This window comes from Pan paniscus, chromosome 6 (assembly GCF_029289425.2).
Source record: "Pan paniscus chromosome 6, NHGRI_mPanPan1-v2.0_pri, whole genome shotgun sequence".
Classification (NCBI taxonomy): Eukaryota; Metazoa; Chordata; class Mammalia; order Primates; family Hominidae; genus Pan; species Pan paniscus.
Genome location: NC_073255.2, coordinates 173,744,141 through 173,765,917, shown reverse-complemented (window position 1 = coordinate 173,765,917; position 21,777 = coordinate 173,744,141). Strand labels below are relative to the sequence as shown.

Below are 21,777 nucleotides of genomic sequence, written 5' to 3'. Positions count from 1 at the left end.
GATCATGTCCTTTGCACGAACATGAATCCAACATGAAACTAGAGGCCATTATCCTTAGCAAACTAACACAGAAACAGAAAACCAAATACCTTATGTTCTTACTCATAAGTGGGAGCTAAGTGATAGGAACATATGAACACATAGAGGGAGCAACATATACAGGGGCCTATTGGAGGGTTCTGGGTCAGAGGAAGAAGAGGATCAGGAAAAACAACTAATGGGTATTAGGCTTAATACCTGGGTGATGAAATAATCTACAATGAACCCCCGTGACACAAGTTTATCTATGCAAAAAACCTGCACATGTACCCCTGAACTTAAAAAAAGTTTTAAAAAGATGTCTGAGAGGCAGTTTCCTAAAGTAGAAACTCAGTCATCATGGGTAGAGAACAGCAGTGTAGAAGTCAGATGACCAGAACTTCACGACTGAAGTACATAAACAATTTGAACAATGCCACTGGTTCTCAATTTCTCATTTGTGAATTGACAGGGCTGGATAATAAGATCTTCGATATGCTTTAAATAAGTTATAAATCAATAAAGCAATTAGAAGAATAATAGAAGAAGAAAGGAGAAAAATGAGGAAATGAGAGGGAAATTAAAATACTGCTTTTAACAGAATGTTTTGCACTCTGTAGTGAGAGAACATGTCATAGTTATAAATATATTTTATGTCATCATATTAGAAACACATAATTATTTGTCCTGTTCCAAATGTTGGAAAGTTATTGTGGATATCTTCAAAGCTCTTTTCTCTCTCCTCATATGCACAAGCCCTCGAATCTACTTCTGCCCTTGTCCAAGTGGGACCAATAAGTTGTGTTCTGCTCCCACCCTAAAGATCTGGAATTTCAGTTTAGCATTTGAGGGTCTAGGGCAACAAATCCTGTACATATAACAGGGAAGTAATCTAAACCTGCTGTGGATAAGAGATGCCCCAAAGATACTATTTTCTCCTCAATCTGAAAACAACTGAAGAAAGAAGAGAGAGAAAAGAGCAGGAAGAAAATATGGGTGCCAGGACCTGGAAAACCTATAGCAGGAGGAAAGGCAAAGAATGCATGTAGATTAAAGGTTGCCATTTCAGTAGAAAAATAGGTCTCTTCTCACTAGTCAATTCACCATACCATACAAGGAAAGTGATCCAGTGCTTACAATGACGAATGTGGAGGGTGGGAAGGAGCCAATGAAAGAATGAATAAATTCACTGAAATACTGTATTGGTGTAAGTTTCTTCTATCCCAGATCCCAAGTTATTCTTTCCGGATATCATTAGGAAAGGACAGCAGATCATCCCTTTTCATCCTCTTCCCATATGCCAACCCCTCACTCCCTCTTTTCTTATTTGCAATCAGAGAGGGAAGAATGCAGATCTGCCAAGTGCGTTATAAATACTGTGAAACAAAAGGGACGTAAGCTGCAATTATAGAACCTACAGCTGGTCAGCAAAGCCAGGCTCTCTAGCAAGTCATATTTTATTATTTTCTTCGCCAAGTGTCATTTCTCTAGTGCCTATTATATATCTTACACAAGGTTTCACATCAAATCTACATTCACCCCCACCTTTCTCCAGACCGGGAGGTGTTGTGCTGGTGGTTGCTTTACAACAAATTCTATGTATCTTCAAAATTGACAGGGTTTCTTTGTCATCCATGTGCCTGGCACCTTTTGCCTCATTTCTATTAAAAGAATGAAGCTGAAGTAACAAGAACCATTCGAGCTGGATATTCCACATGGTCTTATGCAAATAGCTTCACCCAGGGGGCCTCCTCTGTTTGAGAATGAGTCTCAGGGAATGGAGGCCATGTCGGCCTGGCTCACCTATGTATTCCCAGTGCTTTTGGAGACTGAGGCAGGAGGATCACTTGAGGCCAGGAGTATAAGATCAGCCTGGACAACTTAGGCAATATGCAAAAAAATAAAAAAAATTAGCCGGACATGGTGGCATGTGCCTGTAGTTCTAGATACTCCAGAGGCTGAGGCAGGAGGATCACTTGAGCCCAGGCTGCAGTGAGCCATGTTTTTGCCACAATATTGTAACCTGAGATACAGAGCAAGATTATCTCTCTTGAAACAACAACAACAACAACAACAACAACAACAACAACAGGTTGGGGGTTCATGCTATTCTGTAAAAGCACTGGACTTGTTCAGTCCTGGTTCAGAATCTTCTACCAATTTACTACGCTACTTTTTGCAACTTCTTCATCTGTTTTTATTTTCTTTTTCTTTTTTTGTTGTTTTTAGCTTGAGGACTGAAATCCAACTTTATTTATTCATTTACATTGTTCACTGGAATTTTTATTGCAATTTCAATTCCTACAGTGGATGGTTTTGAGATTGGGGACTTTCCACAGAATGCTAAATTCCTTCACAGATGTGGGAAAGCCTCAGGCACCATCCATTTCCTGGCAAATAACCCCCACTCCTCTGAACTGAAGACAGGTATCATGGGAGGTTCCATGGAAGCCTGTCATTGCCTCAACTACCCTGATCCCCACTCCCACCCCCATCCCGCAGGGACAGGAGCATCCTGGAGGGGGATCCACCCCCATTATGATTTGTATCTCTATTGTCCTACAGGGACCTTTTGCCTCCCAGAACCCACACTTGTCCTGATGAGGAACGAGGGCACTTCATCTTCTTGATGCAAACTCTACATTTAATGAGATGATCTTAATAAAAAGAACAATCACCCCAATAGAAAAATGAGCAAAAATCCCCACGAACAGGAGAGAAAATACTTATGACCAATAAAAAAGAGATGTTTAGTTTAATTAGTAATCAGATTATTAGTCAGAAAAATGCAAGTGAAGACCACCATGAGGTACCATTTTACTCCCACTAGAGAGGCAATAACAACAAAATATTATAATACCAGATGATGGAAAGAATGTGAATAAATGTGATCCTGTCTACATTGCTGGAGAAATTTTCCCCTGTGGAAAACAGTTTGGTCTTATCTCATGAAGGTGAATAGTTATAATTTTGTACCTACTAATTCCTTAGAGCACAGGCTTATGCTATAGAAAAACCGTTATGTTTGAATCTAATAAATAAGTAAGGTGGAGCTTGCAGTGAGCCGAGATCACGCCACTGCACTCCAGCCTGGGCAACACAGCGAGACTCTGTCTCAAAAAAAAAAAAAATCAAATACTGTTTTAAAAAGTTGATGTTATTGCTACTTTTTCAAGATAAAGAAATATAAATTATTTGACTCATATAGAGCAAGTATACCTCCAGAGCCAGATGGGAATTCTTTTCAATACAGGATCTTGTTCTATCACCCAGGCTGGAATGCAGTGGCACAATCATAACTTATTTCATCCTTGAACTCCTAGGCTCCAGCAATCCTCCCACCTCAGCCTCCAAAGTAGCTAGGACTACAAGTGCACACCACCATGCCTGGCTGATTTTTTTTTTTTTTTTTTTTTTTTTAGTTTTGCAGAGACAGGGTCTTGTTATGTTGCCCAATCTGGTCTTGAACTCCTGGCCTCAAGTGATCCTCCCACCTCAGCTTCCCAAAGTACTGGGATTACAGGTGTGAATCATAGTGCCCAGCTGGAGTTTTATATTAAGCACTTGCTGTCATTAATAATTATGGAAGAAATATTTCGCCTCTCTGAGTTTCTGTGTCTTCATCTTTTAAAAAATGAAGCTACTTATCTCTAAATTTTGGAGTTATTAATGAAGATTAAATAATTTATCTGTAGTGTATTAAATATTAGTTTCTGATTCCTTTTCCTTCTGTATTACAGGCCTCTTTGCAATGAGCCACTAAGAAAAAAAAGGCCATCTATCCAAGGACACCGCCTAGTGTCTTTGTGTGACTAGCACAGATACATATTTGGTTTGCTGTTCTAGATAGGTAATAACATCTTGCTGTTTGTTCTTGATGTCCTTCTATCACGCCCCCTTCATTCCACCTTGATTGCCTTCCATAGCTGCACTACCTTCCCTTCTTGTTCTGAAATGTCTGTGGATCCACCCTGAACTGACTTGATGCTACTTCCCATTCCCAAGGATGCTTCCCTCTCAGATGATCAACAGGAGACTGCTTACTGCCTCACTCTCCGTTCACCAGAGGAGCTGTGGTGGAAGAAAGGACTCATTTCTTTTTTATTGTTCAAGCTATTTCCTCTTAACCAAATAGAAACAAACCTGACATTCATGCCTATTTAATCCTACCTCCTCTGCCACATAGCCAAATCCGTGGTCACCCAGTCACTTTCACAACATTTTGGCTCTGGACTCATGATACTCTTCCACACTTCTGATTCCACTAAGTGCTTGGTTGACTTAAATGTCCTCACAGTTAACCCATGAAATGTCCTAAACTAAGATTTTTGTGACCTCTTCAACTTTGCCCTCACTTCCACTCATTTTCAGTGATCCACTCCCATTGGCACAAGTTTGGCCTACTTACTATAAATCAGAATTATTCTATCCTTGAAATCTTAAACTTTAATATTCTACTTTATGACTTCAATTTAGTTTTCCAGCTCACCACCTTTCTTTCTTCCAACATCTCAACCACCGTAGAAAGACCCCATAATAGGCCCTCTATCTTCCAGTTAATAATGTTTCTCTTAACTGCATTTTCTCATTTTCATGTCTATCTAGATGATAGTTACTCCATAGTCCATTACTTTATGCATTGGTGGATGTGGGCCACTGGCTCTTTGCTGTTGCATAGAATCTGTCCTGTGAACAGAACCATTGTAGATACTCCAGCAGCACAGTTAACTGTTGCCTACTGCTGCATACAATCCCCCAGCCATGAGGACTGGAACCACAATGAAGAGAAGATCCCAGCCCCACCAGAAGTCATCTCTCCCTCCAAATTCCCTCAATAGCCATTTCAAACCTTCACTGCCATTCTCAAATTTCTCCAATTCTTGCAGTTGTCTCTTGTCACCTATATTATTAGGAATTGAGGCTATTAAGACCGAAAGGCCTAGTTACCCATCCTTGCCAACTATTGACTTATCTCCAGTTGTACCCAAGATTTTCTCCTGACTCTGTGGAAGCCAGCCTCTCTTACCTGCACTGAATATCACTACCAGGTCCCATCAACACTAGCCTTCTCAAGGTCTTTAATCTCTATTTTTTGATCTGTAAATTATAAACATTAATAATAATAATATTAGGAGTAATCATTTTCTCTAAAGAAGCAGGTTTCTTAGCAGAAATCCAAGACAGGAAGAATTCCTAGCAGGTTATTAGGTCTACAACATAAAGAGGCCTCCTGGGCAGATGGCCAAACCAGCAATGTTGAAAGAGCTCTAATAAGCTTTCCAAGGAAAGATTGTGCTGATAGTTAGATTGATAAAAATCCATAATAATTACTTTACTACATGTCTACATTAACCTTTGTCATCAAAGTAGAAAAACCTAAATACCTCAATTATCAATTACTGTATTGTTTTCCTTCAATTTAACATTTTATTTGTAACATTATTTCTAATATTTCCCATCCCTAGATATTAAGAAAATGAGAAAACTTAAGGAAAAAAAGCATACATATTTTTTTCTAGATCAAATATCTGTCTTTTAATGTTTTTCCTTTCTCTGCTACTTTCCCATGTAAAATAAAATGAAAAAAAGAAAAACAAACAAAAAAACCACGACAGCTTTCACAGTGTTCCAAACTATTTGCTGGCCTTGGACATAGGACCTTCCAAATCTTTCCTTAATCTGCTGAGATGGTGAAGCTTTGGTTGATGTTATCACTGAAGACGAGAAGTGAAAACTATTTGGCTAACATAAAATGGAGGATTTTATCTGGACGAATATTTCAATAGAATGAATCCACTAACTAAACCTTTTGCTCCCCTGGGCATACCATCTACCTGGGAAAGTAACGGCAATAATTCTTCTGATTGCCATTCCCCAGGTCTGTAACTGAAGACCTAGAAGCTGACAGTGACCCAGAAGGGCCCCACAGAGTCAGAAAGTGGCCTTTGAGATGCTTTTCTTCCTTCTTGGAGAAAAATTCTTCCATCATAAGTATTTCCATACCTCCCTGCCTTTAATTTGGAGACAGATGGTTATGTGAATATTTTTAAATTATGATGCCTCTGTAGATTCAAGTGATTTACAAATGTATTTACAAATGAGTAGCATTATTCTACTTGTAGGAAGTTTAAATAGAAAGAAGCGCAGAAAATACAGGTATTAAGCTAAAGTATACATTCTGTATTGGGAGTGTATTAAAAATAGAACAAATAAACCCCCACAAAAACAAAAATATGAGTTTTTCCCGCTGGACTTTCAGTCACAAGAAATCTATGAAAAGGAGTACGGTTTATTGAGATACAAATGAACATATGCTGGAAATAAAATTATACTTTTCTGAAATATAGCAGTAGCACCAGTGAAGTCTTTTTAGATTGTAAAAATGTTGAGGGAAAAGCCCTGTCATGTTTTATGTATCATTGTATCTCCTACTACTCGGCAGAGTGCCTAATTGGCAGGCATTAAATAAATGCTTTGCAAATTAATACACAAATAATTTAATATAATTTTATCAGCTTATATAACCTATTTTGATACTGTTTCCAACATCAAACACCTTGAAGTTAGAATTTCTGATAATATATTCAAATACATTAGGGTAATACAATACTTTTAATTTTCAGAACATTTTTACATACATTATATAACTTAATTTATAGGATAATCCTGAGATAGATTGTTATTCCCTTTTGACAGCTGCAGCAATTGAATCTAAGAATTGAATGATTTTCATGATGTGAATTTAGCTAGGAGCAAAGCCGGCACAAGAATCTCTGCCTGGCAGTCCCTAGTCTGGTTCTCTTTCCATTTCAACATACTGCTATTTTTCAATCTACATAACATAAAAATATTATATAGAATTTGCTTCTCCACTAACAAAGAATAAAAGTGTCTGCCTTATCGAGTGGTGCAGATTAACTGAGATTAAATAAGATAGGAATTGCTTAGTGTTTATCCAGCACACAGTAAGTGCCCAGTAAATGATTGCTGAAATGTAATATGTTAATATTAGTACAAATGAAGAAACATATCTTAAAAATTGAGGTGAGAATGCCTCCAGGAAGATTTTTCATGCTATATATGACTGAACCAAAGAAGAGCCCGCATAGCCAAAGCAAGAGTTAGCAAAAAGAACAAATCTGTACACATTACATTACCCAACTTCAAATTATACTACAAGGCTATAGTTACCAAAACAGCATGGAACTAGTATAAAAACAGGCCAATGGAACAGAATAGAGAACCCAGAAATAAAGCCAAATACTTACAGTCAACTGATCTTCAAGAAAGCAAACACAAACAACGTGGGGAAAGGACGCCCTATTCAATAAATGGTGCTGGGATAACTGGCAAGCCACATGTGGAAAAATGAAACTGGATCCTCATCTCTCACCTTATACTAAAAGCAACTCACGATGGATCAAAGACTTAAATCTAAGATCTGAAATCATAAAAATTATAGAAGATAACATTGGAAAAGCCCTTCCAGACATTGGCTTAGGCAAAGACTTCATGACCAAGAACCCAAAAGCAAATGCAACAAAAACAAAGATATATAGATTGGACTTAATTAAACTAAAAAGCTTCTGCACAACAAAAGAAATAATCAGCTGAGTAAACAGACAACCCACAGAGGGGGAGAACATCTTTGCAATCTATGCATCTGAAAAAGGACTAATATCCAGAATCTATAAAGAACTCAAATCAAGAAGAAAAAAAAAAACAAAAAACAATCCCATCAAAAAGTGGGCTAAGGACAAGATACACAAATGGCCAACGAACATATGGGAAAATGCTCAACATCACTAATTATCAGGGAAATGCAAATCGAAATGATAATGCAATACCACCTTACTCCTGCAAGAATGGCCATAATCAAAAAAGGTAAAAAAAAGATGTTGGTATGGATGTGGTGAAAAGAAAACTTTTACACTGCTGGTGGGAATGTAAACTATTAGGCTGATGCAAAAGCAATTGTGGTTTTTGCCATTAAAAGTGATGGCAAAAACTTCAATTGCTTTTGCACCAACCTAATAGTACAACCACTACGGAAAACAATGTGGCGATTCCTTAAAGATCTAAAAGTAGAACTACCATTTGATCCAGTAATCCCACACCTGGGTGTCAACCAGAGGGAAAAAGTCATTTTATGAAAAAGATGCTTGCACATGAAATGTTTATAGCAGCACAATTTTCAATCGCAAAAATATGGAACCAGTCCAGATGCTCATCAATCAACCAGTGGATAAAGAAACTGTGATATATATATATATATGTACACACACACATATATATGTACACATATATGTATACATGTACACACACACACATACATATATACATATATGGAATATGACTCAGCCATCAAAAGGAACAAAATAACAAAATAATGGAATTTGCAGCAACCTGGTTAGAATTGGAGACCATTATTCTAAGTGAAATAACTCAAGAGTGAAAAAACAAACATTGTATGTTCTCACTTATAAGTGGAAGCTAAGCTATGAGGATGCAAAGGCAGAAGAATAATACAATAGACTTTGGGGACTTGGGGGAAAGGATGGGAGGGGGTGAGGAATAAAAGACGACACATTGGGTACAGTGTACACTGCTTGGGTATTGGGTGCACCAAAATCTTAGAAATCACCACTAAAGAAATTATTCATATAACCAAACATGTTCCCCAAATGACCTGTTCCCCCAAAACCCACTGAAATAAAGAAATGAAAGCCAACTCGAAAGGTCATTTTGGTCCTATTAGTGCAGCTGTAGTCAATAAGTACACATTCACATATCAGAGAGTCCTATCTGCCACAGAGTTGTGAACAGTCTTTCAATTTGTTTCTGCATTAGTGCCTTAATGGGTACAGATATGCCCTGTTGTATACATGGGCAGGAGTTATCTATATGTATTAAACTCTCTGAAAGAAGTCTATTAGCCAGTGTTTTGCTTGTATTTATAAATATGCACGTTCCCTTCTTTTGAGGTATTGATTTTGAGATACTTTGTGTCCTCCATAAGTGAGCTATGGACCATCTCAATCTCTGTTCTATTCTCCTGTTGAATTTCTGAGATAATCATTGATACTGTATCAATTTGAAACATGATCCTGCCTTGAAAAACTTGTGAGTTCCTGTTCCCATTTTCTGGTCTTTGGAAGAAGTTCTTTTACTCTTTTCCCAAACCGTTCCCAGAATATACTACCAAATTAAAGAATCACTGATTCTGGAACAGACTTTTGATCAACAAAATATTAGCTTGGCGACTGTTACAAGCATAATAGGAACACCATGTATCATAGATGCATAAATTAACATAATTGTATAACTCATATTATAATGCAAAGGGTCTTAGGCTGCATTAGTAAAAGAAACAAAAATGCTATTCCAGTGACAGAAAGTTATGTTCCTATTATTCTGTTTGTTTCCAACATTTTGGAGGAAAACAACAGTTGTAAGCTAAGTTGTTTCCACCAGAGCTTAAAGGCAAAGCAGGAAGCCATACAATATCAGAAATAGTTAAAGGCACAGAATAAAAAGAGCACAGGAGAAGAGCTAACATGTCTAGGAGGTGATAGATTTATTCAGTACGGCTCCAGAGACATTACTAAGACAACTTCTCTAATGATTGGATGTCACCAGGAGGCAGATGACAGCTAAAAATGAGCAAGAATTCTGATGATGGTTGTGCTCCCATAATGAGATGGGCTGCACTGCAAAACAGGCAGCTTCCTGACACTGGAGGTATCCAAAGAAAGGCTAAATGGCTGACTGTTATTTGAGCTGAAGACAGAGCCCCACTGTGAGCTGGGCTTGTTGACCTCTAATTTCCCTTCCAACCCTCGGAAGCTATGATTAAAATGGAAATGTGAGTCCATACGCAATTCCTAGCACAGAATGAAGACTCTGACAGTAAGGGGTTAGAAAATAATACGAAGGACAAAGAAAAATTTTGAAGAGAAAAGAAAAGAGAGAAGAAAAGAACTAAATTAAAAAAAATTCTCTTGTGCATTGTCTGTGGCCACCCCAGTGAGTGTCTAGAAACCAGCAAAGCAAGGGAAAAATCAAAGAGGATAAAGAGATATGGGAAAACTAAATTATTTCTCTGCTTTCCTCTTCACCACAGAAGATGATGAGAAAGCAGCCTGCCCTGGGGTTATTCTTCCCTGACAGTGAAGGTGAGCCTCTGTCAAGGAGTGATGTGTTAAATGAAAGGGTAAAGGGACAAGAGGAGAACTAAAAATGCCAGACATCACAGAGAAAGGATGCAAGCTCTGAAAGAATGAGAGAACAGCACTCTGGGCCTCCTAACAAAAATGTGTTTTATCTTTCAAAATAGGCACTCTAAAAATTGAGTCCTACAGGGGTGCCCTGCTTGTGATTGGGTTTTAGTAATAGAATGAACACTGGTCCTTGGGAACAGGTGGCCAGAAGCACTTCCTAAGGGAAGGAGGAGGGTGAGCTTCTGGAAGCTGCCAGGACACAAAGTCTTGCTTTCTCTAGTACATAAAGAAGTTAAGAAAATATTTGCTGTGGTTTGCTTGACTGGGGGCGTTTTCTTGGAGCTTCACAGCTGCTGCAAATGTTGGGGACCTTCAGAGAAATGACAGTGGTTCCCAACGAAAGAAAAACAACAGACCTCAAATATTGCATTTTTCATGTCTTTATCCTACTCTGTTAATGTGCAAAGGCCTATACTGGGTGTTTGACAGTAAGACTGCTACAAAGAATAGCTGGACTCCTTGTACCCCACTTCCTCTTGAGGTGTGGCTGTAACTCTACAGGCTGAACAGGTGTTTCCAGTTCATCATTTTCATAAAACCTCACAAGCATCTAAAAGATAGAAAGTTCCTGTTGAGGCCTAGGAAACAGAGACTCAGAGAGGTGTACTTACTAGCCCCAGGTCATATAGCTAGAACTGGACAGAGCCAAGGTGTTGAAACTGAACTGTCTAACTCCAGACCCTACAATTGTCCCTCTAAACTATGAACCATGAAGATATCCTGGCAATTAAACAGAAGCATCCACTACCACAAGGATACCTCTTCTCCCTTACAACAGTCTCAAAGTTAACAATGACAATAAAACAAAAGCAAAAAGCAAAACAAGCTCAGTGACACTGATATTCTCAGTGGCACTTCACTAGACTTTGCCTGTAGTTACATATATGTGTTTCAGAAGATCAGTCCAGACATATTTATAGGTTCAAAGAAAAATACAGCAACACACTAATAACAGGATAGGAAAAGATAAGCCTCTCTCTCGGCTGCATGAAAGAAACCCATGTGGGGAGAACACTGAGCTGTGCAGGACAACGCACTTTGCTTCACTTCAATTGTTGTTGATTTGAATGTCTTGTTTATAATAATGGTGTAGAGATCTAGCTATTCACCCATGTTCTTCTCTTAACTAGCTGTAGGTTCTTGATAAATCATGTGACATTTTGGAAATTTATTTTCTCATTTGATATTGATGGGATGGGACAGCATTATGTCTGAGGCACCTTTTGGTTCTAAAAGTAATGACTCTGGATTTGGGTTGCAACCAGATCATGAAAGATTTTGCATGCCAAGTTAAGGTATCTGGACTTTGTCCTGCATACCATGGAAGAAGCACTGAAGAGTTTTAAGCTAGAGGCTGATATAACAGCGGTAGTATTTTTGGAAAATTAATCTCATAACAGGATGCAGGATGAATTGTACTAAGAAAAGCTTAGTGGTATGAAGTTCAGATAGGAGGTTAATGCAGTAAACCCAGGCCTCAGCAGATAAGGGGATGAACTAGGACCCTGTTCTAGAATCTTTATGTAGGACTGCATTATTAGCTGGGCAAGGTCAAGCCCCTGTTGTACTTGACAGTCCTTCAAATGTGAGGAGACAGTATGCTTTTACTTGGTCACTGCTCTTCCAAGATAAATGTCCCCAGTTGTGACAGCTGATCCTCAAATAAGCATTACTTAATAGGTAAAGGTATTTCAAAGCCAAGAAAACACCTATACTTAATTGGTTGTGTTATATAACCTATCTAATTCACAGTTTCTTCATATGCAAAAGGAAAATAATAGTACCTAACACCCAGAATTTTTGAAAGGATTAAATACAAATGCTTTTGTTCGTGGTTTGGAGCTTAATCAACGTTCAATAAACAGCAATATATTATTATTTTTATGCATCCTACTTACCTTGTCTGTTACTATTTCAGGTTGGAAGTGCTTTTTCTTAGTTTGTGATTCAGAATTAATATTGACAATTCTACTGGCCACTGACTTTGGGCCATGTCTCATTTTGAGCATTTGGCTATGCTCTTAAGTCTCAATAACTCAATAAGTTATGTACTACTATTGACTCCATTCTACAGTCAAAGACATAAGGTACAAGATGATTGAGTAACTTTCCAAAGTCACACAACTAGAGGACAATCACAAAGGCAGTATTTAACAGGCAAGCAAATTCCAGAGTCTATGTCTTTAATCACTACAGAAGGCTTCCTCTCTGATCTGTTCAACGCGAGTATACTGTACTGCTTCAAATACGGGCAGCTGTCGAAGATTGTATCCATGGCTTTACAGCATCTGAATCACACCACTGATATATCAGTTTTACTGTGGCATGAAGTGCTTCTTTCACACAAACTGCTATATTCTTTTCTTGTTTAGTTTGTTGTTTGAAACTTAGCAGGTAATGTACTTGTTAACTTAAATACCACTTAGTTTTGGCTCATTATTTAAACCTACCGATGTTGCTTACATTTATGATTCTAAATTTTAAAACTATCCTGTTCAGCTCTTCTTATCCACAAATATATTGCTTTTTATTAGGATTTCATCAGAATCATTAGGAAATGTATTACAAAGCTGAAGAACCCAGTACAGAATAAAATCATACCTAGTAAGCTGTTCCTAGACTAAAATTGTTATACAATCAATATTCACTGGATATAATTGTTTAACTGGCAATGAATTTATATAGATAAATCCTCTTGCATTTCACAATATTTAATTTTCATTACAAGCATACTTGCTCCTGTGAAGCTTCATCAAATGTCCATTTTTATGTACTGAAATGTGTGCTTTATTCTTTCCACTCTATTAGCTTTGTGACTTTTCCTTAATTTATTTAATTTTCATAAAGCTCTGTCTCTTCACTTGAAAAACAGAGTAAGTCCCACTATACTTATTTTAATTATTTTTTGTTAGAGCCAAATTAAAGAACATCTAAAATTATTAACTTGACATCCCAACCCAGAATCTTATTTTAAAGAGGAAAGTAATAACATTTACATAGAATGCTAACATATAAAAAGTCCTTTTGTGTATTTTTTTTAATTCTTTACTCTTTGCAACCACCCATTAGTTGGGCAGAGTAAATAATATTATCCTTACTTTGCAGAAAAAGAAACACTGACGCTTAAGAGGTTAATTTCCCAAATCCCAAAAGGGGCATTAGAACTGGAACTTGAGCTCAAGTCTGTTAATCTCAAGTGCATATTACTGCTGTTAAAACCAGTAAAGCCCTGAATGAAATTTCAAGTTAAATAGCTCCACACCTGTGTAAGCCTAGGAAAGGAGACATAAAATAGTAATTATTTCTAAATCAAAACAGAACTACTTCTCTTAGAGGGAAAAGAGGTGATTGATATTACCTTGGAAGGAGCATCTGTGGCAGTTTCCCTTCTGCTACTGCTTCCTCATGGGGACAAGTAGGTTGATGTCTGCATGGCCCAGTGGAACAGAAATTAGCAGATAACTTCTGAATGAAGTTGTGAAAGGAGACTAGCAAAGGTTTCCTACACTAAAGTAATCTCTAGTTATCCTGCCTCTTAGAATTGGAATTATATTAATGTTTGATGGCTACACAAGCACTCTTTTTTTTTTTTTTTTTTTTTTTGGCAGAGCTAGCTGAGGTTTTATTTTGGACCAAAAAAAAAAGCAACTTTGTAGCTGGAGGCATCGGCAAGGGGGGTCCCCAGGTAGTAAACTCCCCTGCGGGTGGGCTGAGGGCTAGGGCTGAGCTTCAGGTGGGTCTCCTGTTCCCAGTGCTACACTGCATGGCGGCCTCCCTCCCAGGCTCTGGGGCAGCGCAGGAGGGGTACAGTCCTACAAGGTGTCCACCTCTGGCCCCTGGGCCTTCAGCAGCCGCTCCTGCACGAGTGGGCCCTGTGCCCGCATGAGCTCCTCGAGCTTCTCCCGAGTGGACGGCAGCAGCTTTCGGGGTGGCCTGGGCAGCGGCTATGGTGGGGCCAGCGGCATGGGAGGGATCACTGCAGTCACCGTCAATCAACCAGAGCCTGCTGAGCCCCCTTATCCTGGAGGTGAACCCCAACATCCAGGCCGTGCGCATCCAGGAGAAGGAGCAGATCAAGACCCTCAACAAGAAGTTTGCCTCCTTCATAGACAAGGTACGGTTCCTGGAGCAGCAGAACAAGATGCTGGGGACCAAGTGGAGCCTCCTGCAGCAGCAGAAGATGACTCGGAGCAACATGGACAACATGTTCGAGAGCTACATCAACAACCTTAGGCGGCAGCTGAAGCACTCTTCTTTTAAAAGTTTCTGAAGCCATTAGCTAAAGATTCAGTAACAAAGGTACCCCGAGTGAGAAGTAACCTGCTGTGCGATGGACTCTTCCAGAAGAGTGGGCAGAGATAGTATTCAGATCCTGGCAAGAAGAGGAGACAAGTGCCAGGTCACATAACTTCATCTCCCCTAGCTGACCAATTCCCAACTCCAGAAATGCCTGCCCTCTCTCATACACCATTACGTTCAGTGATTCAGTTACTTTCAGAGTCCTGTCTGTGCCAGTGTGGTTGCGCTTGCTATCAGCAAAGCCATCAGGCTTCATTGCTCTTTTTTTCTGATACAAACCCTCAATTAGGACCAACCACAGGAGACCCTCTTCCACTAACTCATGCAAAAAATGTCATCATGGACTGTGTGTTTGGTGGTGAAAGAAAATTTGAGTTCTATTTCCCCTTTCTAAGTGATATGTAATGGTCACGTTCGGTGTCAAAAGTGTGGAAATCTCAAGATGTGATTCTCTGTTTTTTTCAAATCTATCTCATATATTCATGTCAATCACAAGAAAATTCTTTATATTTCTCCAGTTGGATAAGTGCACAAGGCTTATTTTCTCATCAACTTACTTGAAAACCTAATTATACTGAACCAGATGTTGTGTTTAACACCAGTAGATGTGACAAGCAGTCGGTTTTTTACAGTGACACAAATATCAATTCAAACTGCTCTGACTCTACTGTGGGAGCTGGATTCTAATGTGATTACAGTCATTGCCTCATATCTTATTTTTAGTTTATTAAATAAAAAAGGGCGATCAAGTGTTGAATGTGCTACAATATACTGAATCTACATGCAATATAGATCTGAGAAAAATAATTAATATTCAAAAAAAATTGAGGAAAAAATAATTTGCATATTAGAATCATTAAATTCTGAAATTAATTCTTACATTCAGTTTGACTTCTTGTTTAAATATAAGAATTAGAGTAAGGAAAAAGGAATTTTTGTCAGAGCCCAAATTCTAACTTTGGCTGTTATTCTAACTGTCCTGAACCTGTGTGTTTAAGTCACCAGGAAGGATAACTTAATTTATGTGGCTATTGAAAGCTATGTCATTCTTCCTGTAGATCCCTGAGTAAATCAGAAAAATTATTGAAAACTACCTATTTTTATTCCAGTCAAATTCTCTGTCTTTGGGGCTAGAGACACTCAGATATATTAGTATTCAGCATGTAATGAAGTACAATGTACTCCTAGTTTAAATCGCTTTGCTTATAAGAAACTCTATTCATGTTGACTAGTTTGATAAAAATGGTTTGATCTTAAGATTTGAAGGCATGGATGACCTTGGTCTGTCTAAAATACAGCAGATTATAGGAGAACAATAACACAAAGTCTCCAGCTATATCGAGACACCTTAATTTAGAGTCTTTTCAACTAGTGAAGAAAGCAAGTAGAAACATAGAAGGGTAATATAGAAGAAAATTCTAAATGTATTAGAACCTATTAAAATGTTGAAAATATTTGAAAATTATAATTGATTTTGTTTCTGATTACAAAGTAGCACAAGGTAATTATAGAAAATTTAGAAAATTGGGAGAAGCAAAAACAAAGAAAACGATACTTTTACTTAAGGTCTGTATTACTTTAGTTCTTTATTTCTAAGCATATACAAAACTCAGACAGAGACATGTACATGCACACAGACTCAAACATGGAGTTGGATCTTAAACAATTTATCTGTGACTGATCTGTAATCTGCTGTGATGGATTTATAGTTTCAATCATGTCATTCATTTTAAGACAATTTTTACATTAGTCATTTAACAGACCAATTAGGTGTCTATTAGTCATCTATTCTACCTAGCTACAGTACAATGTGTTGTGACGTTTGTAGTTTTTACCCTTTGTTCCTGAATTTGGAAAATTCAGAGATCAAGGGGAATGTAAAATATTCCTTTTGCTCCATGTGTCTTGATTTGAGTATTTATATATTTTAATCTAAAGTATATCAGAGGCAAAGGCTTTATCCAGACCAGTAACATTAGCAGTGAACCACTTGCTTGATGTTAGGAGAGAACATGGCATTGGAAAACTACATTATTTCATGTATGTTGGTACTTTAGACAATTATTTTGTATCTTGTGCTAGAGTGATGATGAAAAATATCCCCGCTACCCAAACATAAACTTGAATCTTAAAAATAAATTTTAACAAGAGTTCCAAATGAGATAATCAGTGTGAAGCTGCAATATACATTTAAATTAAACACCACTTTCCCAAAGGTAGAGGAAGGGTTATATCATTGGTAAGGCAGTGACAATGGGAGGAACTGTAGTGTATTTTTAACGTAAGTATCACTGAGAGTTAATGGCAGAGGTTCTGACTTTGGTGTAAGTTTTTTCTGTTTTCTCAGGAAAGAAAAGATTTCCAGAGGACTAAGGTTTAGGTGAAAAGGAAATGAGTTGTTCCCTGTTCTAACCTAGACAAGTCTCTCATATTCTCAGAGGATGGGAACACTTCTATGAATACCTGTACCAATCCTAATGGAGTAATGATCCTTTTAAATAAAAATAACAATAGATGTTATGAGTTTAAAGAAGTCTCCGTGCCTCCAGTGTAATTTAACTCAATAAAAATAAGAGAGAATTGCAGAGTGGGGCCACTTAATCAAACAGTATGTTCCAAAACAGCTCCCAATGGAAACAGCTGCTCCCAGCGAGGACAATTTCGAGTTCAAGACAATTTGTAAATATCAGTTCCTGCTGTTGAACGTTTCCTCTTTATTCTTGTTTAAACTTCATCATTAGATTTTTAGTTGTCTAGTCGTACCTACCATTTTAATGAAATCCAGCTTGATTTCAAACGATCGTCTAATCTACTGTTTTGCCTGGGGTACTATGTACTCACCCAAATTCTGGTACCTTATCTGACCCCTGCCTTACCTGACTTCTTTCATAATTGATGCCGCATGCTTTATATAAGAAAATAATTTTCCATATATGTACAGGTATGTTTCTGAGGCCTCTATTTTATTCTTTTCATCAATGTGTTTACCCATGAACAGGAGTAGAGTGCATTAATTAATGTAACTTCATGGTGAGTCTTAATATATGGTAGAGCAAAAATCTGCAATTTCCCTGGCCCTTCTTATATTTAAATTTTAGACTTTGTTTATTTTAATCAGAATTGCACTGAATCTAAAGCACAACTAAAGAACAATTGATATCTTTAAAATACCATTTCCTTAACCTTGAATGCATCCTCATTTCCATTTATTTAGGTCTTCATTAATGCATCTTACAGTTTTATAATTTTTCCTATTTATGTCTTGCATATTTACTATTTATAGTTTATTGATAATCTTTGATAAGATAACAAATAATGTCCTCTTTGCAATTACATTTTTTTTTGGTTATTTTCAGGGCATAGAATGGCAGTTTTCTTTTTGCATATTAATCTTTTGTTTAGCAAGCTTACAGAACTCTTCTATTATTTTTAATATTTTTTCTGGAGATTGTATTTGGTTTTCCATGTTACAAAATTACATTATTTATAAATAATGACAGTTTAATTTATTCCTTTCCAAACCCTATCCTTCCAATATCTTTTTGGGGGGCTTTGGGAAAATGGTAGAATTAGATTTTTTGAGTAGGAAATATTTGGACCTATTTGGCCAGAAAGGAATATTGTTTAAAATAGCTAGCAAAATGTCCAAGAGGGAGTTCTAAAAGGCAAATAAGTGAATTTGGACTTTATTCCAATAAGGACGTACTAAACAGTTTTGAAAGATGATTAGATGATGGAAGAGTTATTTGGAGTATAGGGCTAATTAAAGAGAGATGGACTACAGAGGCTGGCTAGAAAATAATTTTAGTCATCAAGGCAATAAGTGATAATGGCATGACATGAAGTATCTCTGTGGACATAAGAATAAAAAATAGAAAATAGATGTTAGGTACTATCCAGGAAGAGACTGACTTACCACAGTGTTCAAGAGAAGGAAGAACAAGAGAGGGAAGAATCTAAAAGGACTCAAATTTAAGCTTTGGTGACTAGAAAAATAATGGTATTGACAGAGAAATATAAAATTCCATAGGAGAAATTGCTTGGGGCTTTGGTTTCCTGACTTATTTGCAATTTTTAAAAATTAAGACCATCCTATTCACAAACCATCAAAAACCATCCTATTCACTTGCTTAAATATCTACAACTCATTGATTTCTTAGTACAGTCACAGAGCTATACAATTGTCTCCATAATCAATGTCAGAACATTTTTTACCATCTTCTGAAAAAACAAAACCAAACAAAAACAGAACAAAAATCTCATACTCATTAGCCGTTACTTGCAATTTTCCCAAATTCACAAACCCTACTCAACCACCATTCTACTTTCCATCTCTGTAGATTTGCCTATTCTGGAATTCAGTATAAATAGAACTATATGGTGTGTTGTCCTTTGTGATGGACTTCTTTCACCTAGACTACTGTTGTCAAGAATTACCTCATATATAAGTGCTGTATTCTTTTTTATTGGTGAATAATATTCCATTTTATGGAAATATCACATTTTGTTTATCTATTCATCAGTTAATAAAAATCTGAGTTATTTCCACTTTTTGATTATTGTAAAGAGTACTGCTGTGAACATTCATGTACAAACATTTTATAGATGTATATTTTCATTTTACTAGAAGGGGAATTGTTGAGTCATGTTGGTGACTCTATATTTACATTTTTGAAGAAATACCAAAATATTTTCCAAAGTGGCTGCAACTTTATTCATTCTTATCAACAACGTAAATGGTTCAATTTTCTCCACATCCTTGACAACACTTGATATTATCTTTTTGATTATAGCTCTCCTGGTGTGTATGAAATAATATCTCAGTGTGATTTTCATTAATATTTCCCTAATGGCAAATGATGCTGATCATCATTGTTGCTTATAATTATTCAAATATGCTTAATAACCATTTGTTTATCTCCTTTGGAGAAATGTCTGTTCCAATCATTTGCCCATCTTTTAATTGGATTACTTTTCTTTAGTAAGCTTTAAGAGTTTCTTTAGAAGTTGTGAGATACAGCTTCCTTGAAAGATATATGCTTTGCAAATATTTTTGTCCATTGAGCGACTGTTCAATTTGTTTTGAAGTAAAAAATTGTTTTTAACTTTGTAGGAGACCAATTTATCTATTTAAAAAAATTATTTATGTATTTATGTATTTATATATTTATGTATTTATTTTTGAAACAGAGTCTTTCTCTGTCACCCAGGCTGAAGTGCAGTGGCACAATCTGGGCTCACTGCAACCTCTGCCTCCCAGGTTTAAGTGATTCTCCTGCCTCAGCCTCCTGAGTAGCTGGGACTACAGGTGCGCGCCACCATGCCCAGCTAATTTTGGTATTTTTAGTATAGACCGAGTTTCGCCATGTTGGCCAGGTTGGTCTTGAAGTCCTGACCTCAAGTGATCCACCTGCCTCGGCCTCCCAAAGTGCTGCGATTATCGGTATGAGTCACCATGCCCAGACTAAAAATCTATTTAAATGTCATATCCAATAAATCAGACTAACTCAAGGTCAAGAAAATGCATTATCCTGTTTTCCTCTTTTTTAATATAATTTTAACTCCCATATTTATATCTATGATCCATTTTAGTTTGTTTTAATGTATAATGTAAGGTAGTTGTATGAATTTATTATTTTGCATGTGGATATCCAGCTGTTGTGGCACAATTGTTGAGAAGATTAATCTTTCCCCAGTGAATTATGATGACATCTTGTCAAAATCACTTAACCATAAATGTAAGGTTTTATTCTGTCTGACTAGAAAAGATTGGGTAGGGTACGCTCCACTTCTGTTTTGTCAAAGATTTGATATAGGATTGATACAAAGTCTTCTTTTAAGCATTTAGAAGAATTCACCAGTGAAGCCATTTTGGTCCTCATTTGAGCTTTATGAGGGAAGTTTTCAAATTACTAATTCATTCTCTTTACTATGTCTATTTCCACTTTGTTTCCTCCTTAGTCGGTTTCATTAGTTTGTGTGTTTCTAAGATTTTGTCCGTTTTGTTTATGTAACCTAACTGGTTGACAAACAGTTGTGCGCTGTATTCCCTTATAGTCCTTTTTATTTCTGTAATATCCATAATGTAAATTTTGAGTCAGATTATTATTTTAGTTTTTATTATTATCATTATCCCACCAAATACAACCTACACGGATCACTAGTAAATCAAATAGGTACAGAGAGAGTTTTCCAAAAATCTCAGAAGTTTGGCCCCCTTGTCCTTTGTGCTGGTTTCTAAGGCAACCTTAATTAAAACCCACGACTACACAGAATATAACTGAAAGTTCCTTGTGTTGCACAAAACATTATACATTTGTTTATCTCTGATCAATCTACTGAATTTCAGGTGTATTCTAGATATTCTTGTTTGGGAAACTGGATATCTGGATTCGAAGTGTATTTTTCAGTCACCTCTCTGGAAGTAAAAATTGAAGCAATACGTGAAGGAGTTAAGAAGAGAAATGCAGTCTTCAAAGGGACAGATCAGGGAGGCAAGTCTGGACAGTGTATGGCAGGTCAGCAAAGCCAAAGGAGAGTACTATACAGGAGTATCCAGGAGTGGACAACATCACAGAGATAACAGCTCACAATTTTGAAAGGATCTTTGGATTTCATGATGGGGGAGGTGCTGGTAACTGTTTCAGTACATTATGGTGCTTTGTGTGATCTACAGTCAACTGTCACCAGTTGTAAGTATCTGTCCTTTGGAATGTGCATTACTAGGCTTCCTCAGTACCCAAAGGTATCTTCATAGCTCCAGGAGGTTCTTCTCATTTCTATGTGCTGTCTTAAGCTGCTTCTGCCACTTTGAGGCTTGGGGCTCGCCACTTTAGGAATCAAAATCTTTATCACTTAACTGCTATACTTAGGGCATTATCTCTCCCTGGGTTTCAGCTGTTCCTGCTGTGCATTTGCTGGAACACAAATCTCTATCTGTCTTTGTGCCCAAAGTAGTTTCACCAAATAGAACATTAGAGAAATGTTATTTCCCCAACATACCTAAATTATCTTATCAAAAAAGGCATAGTTTTGAACATGTTTCTATCTGTTATTTACACTCACTTCCAAAAAGATTCTGAAGATGTTTATAAACAATAACTGTTCACATATCTAAGCCATTGAAAACTAGAACAAATCAAAATAATCCTAGTAGTAAGGAGATAATCGTACCAGAAAA

The 21,777-nt window shown here is 37.1% G+C and overlaps 1 protein-coding gene across 5 annotated transcripts in view; it reads right to left on the bottom strand.

Annotated features, from left to right (window-relative positions):
* The window catches only part of CHRM2 (cholinergic receptor muscarinic 2), a 151,397-nt gene that overhangs the window by 66,796 nt on the left and 62,824 nt on the right, over positions 1 to 21,777 (bottom strand). The window contains exons 1-3 of one of the 5 annotated variants that reach the window (XM_055115415.2): positions 18,863 to 18,941; positions 14,619 to 14,670; positions 13,657 to 13,725 (exon numbers count right to left, since the gene is read on the bottom strand). The exons of 2 other annotated variants lie outside the window; for them this stretch is intronic. The gene's annotated coding sequence lies outside the window, so the exon portion shown is untranslated. Of the gene's footprint in view, positions 1 to 13,656; positions 18,961 to 21,777 lie in introns of those variants that run through there. 2 more of the 5 variants (XM_055115413.2, XM_055115412.2) reach the window with 2 other exon arrangements.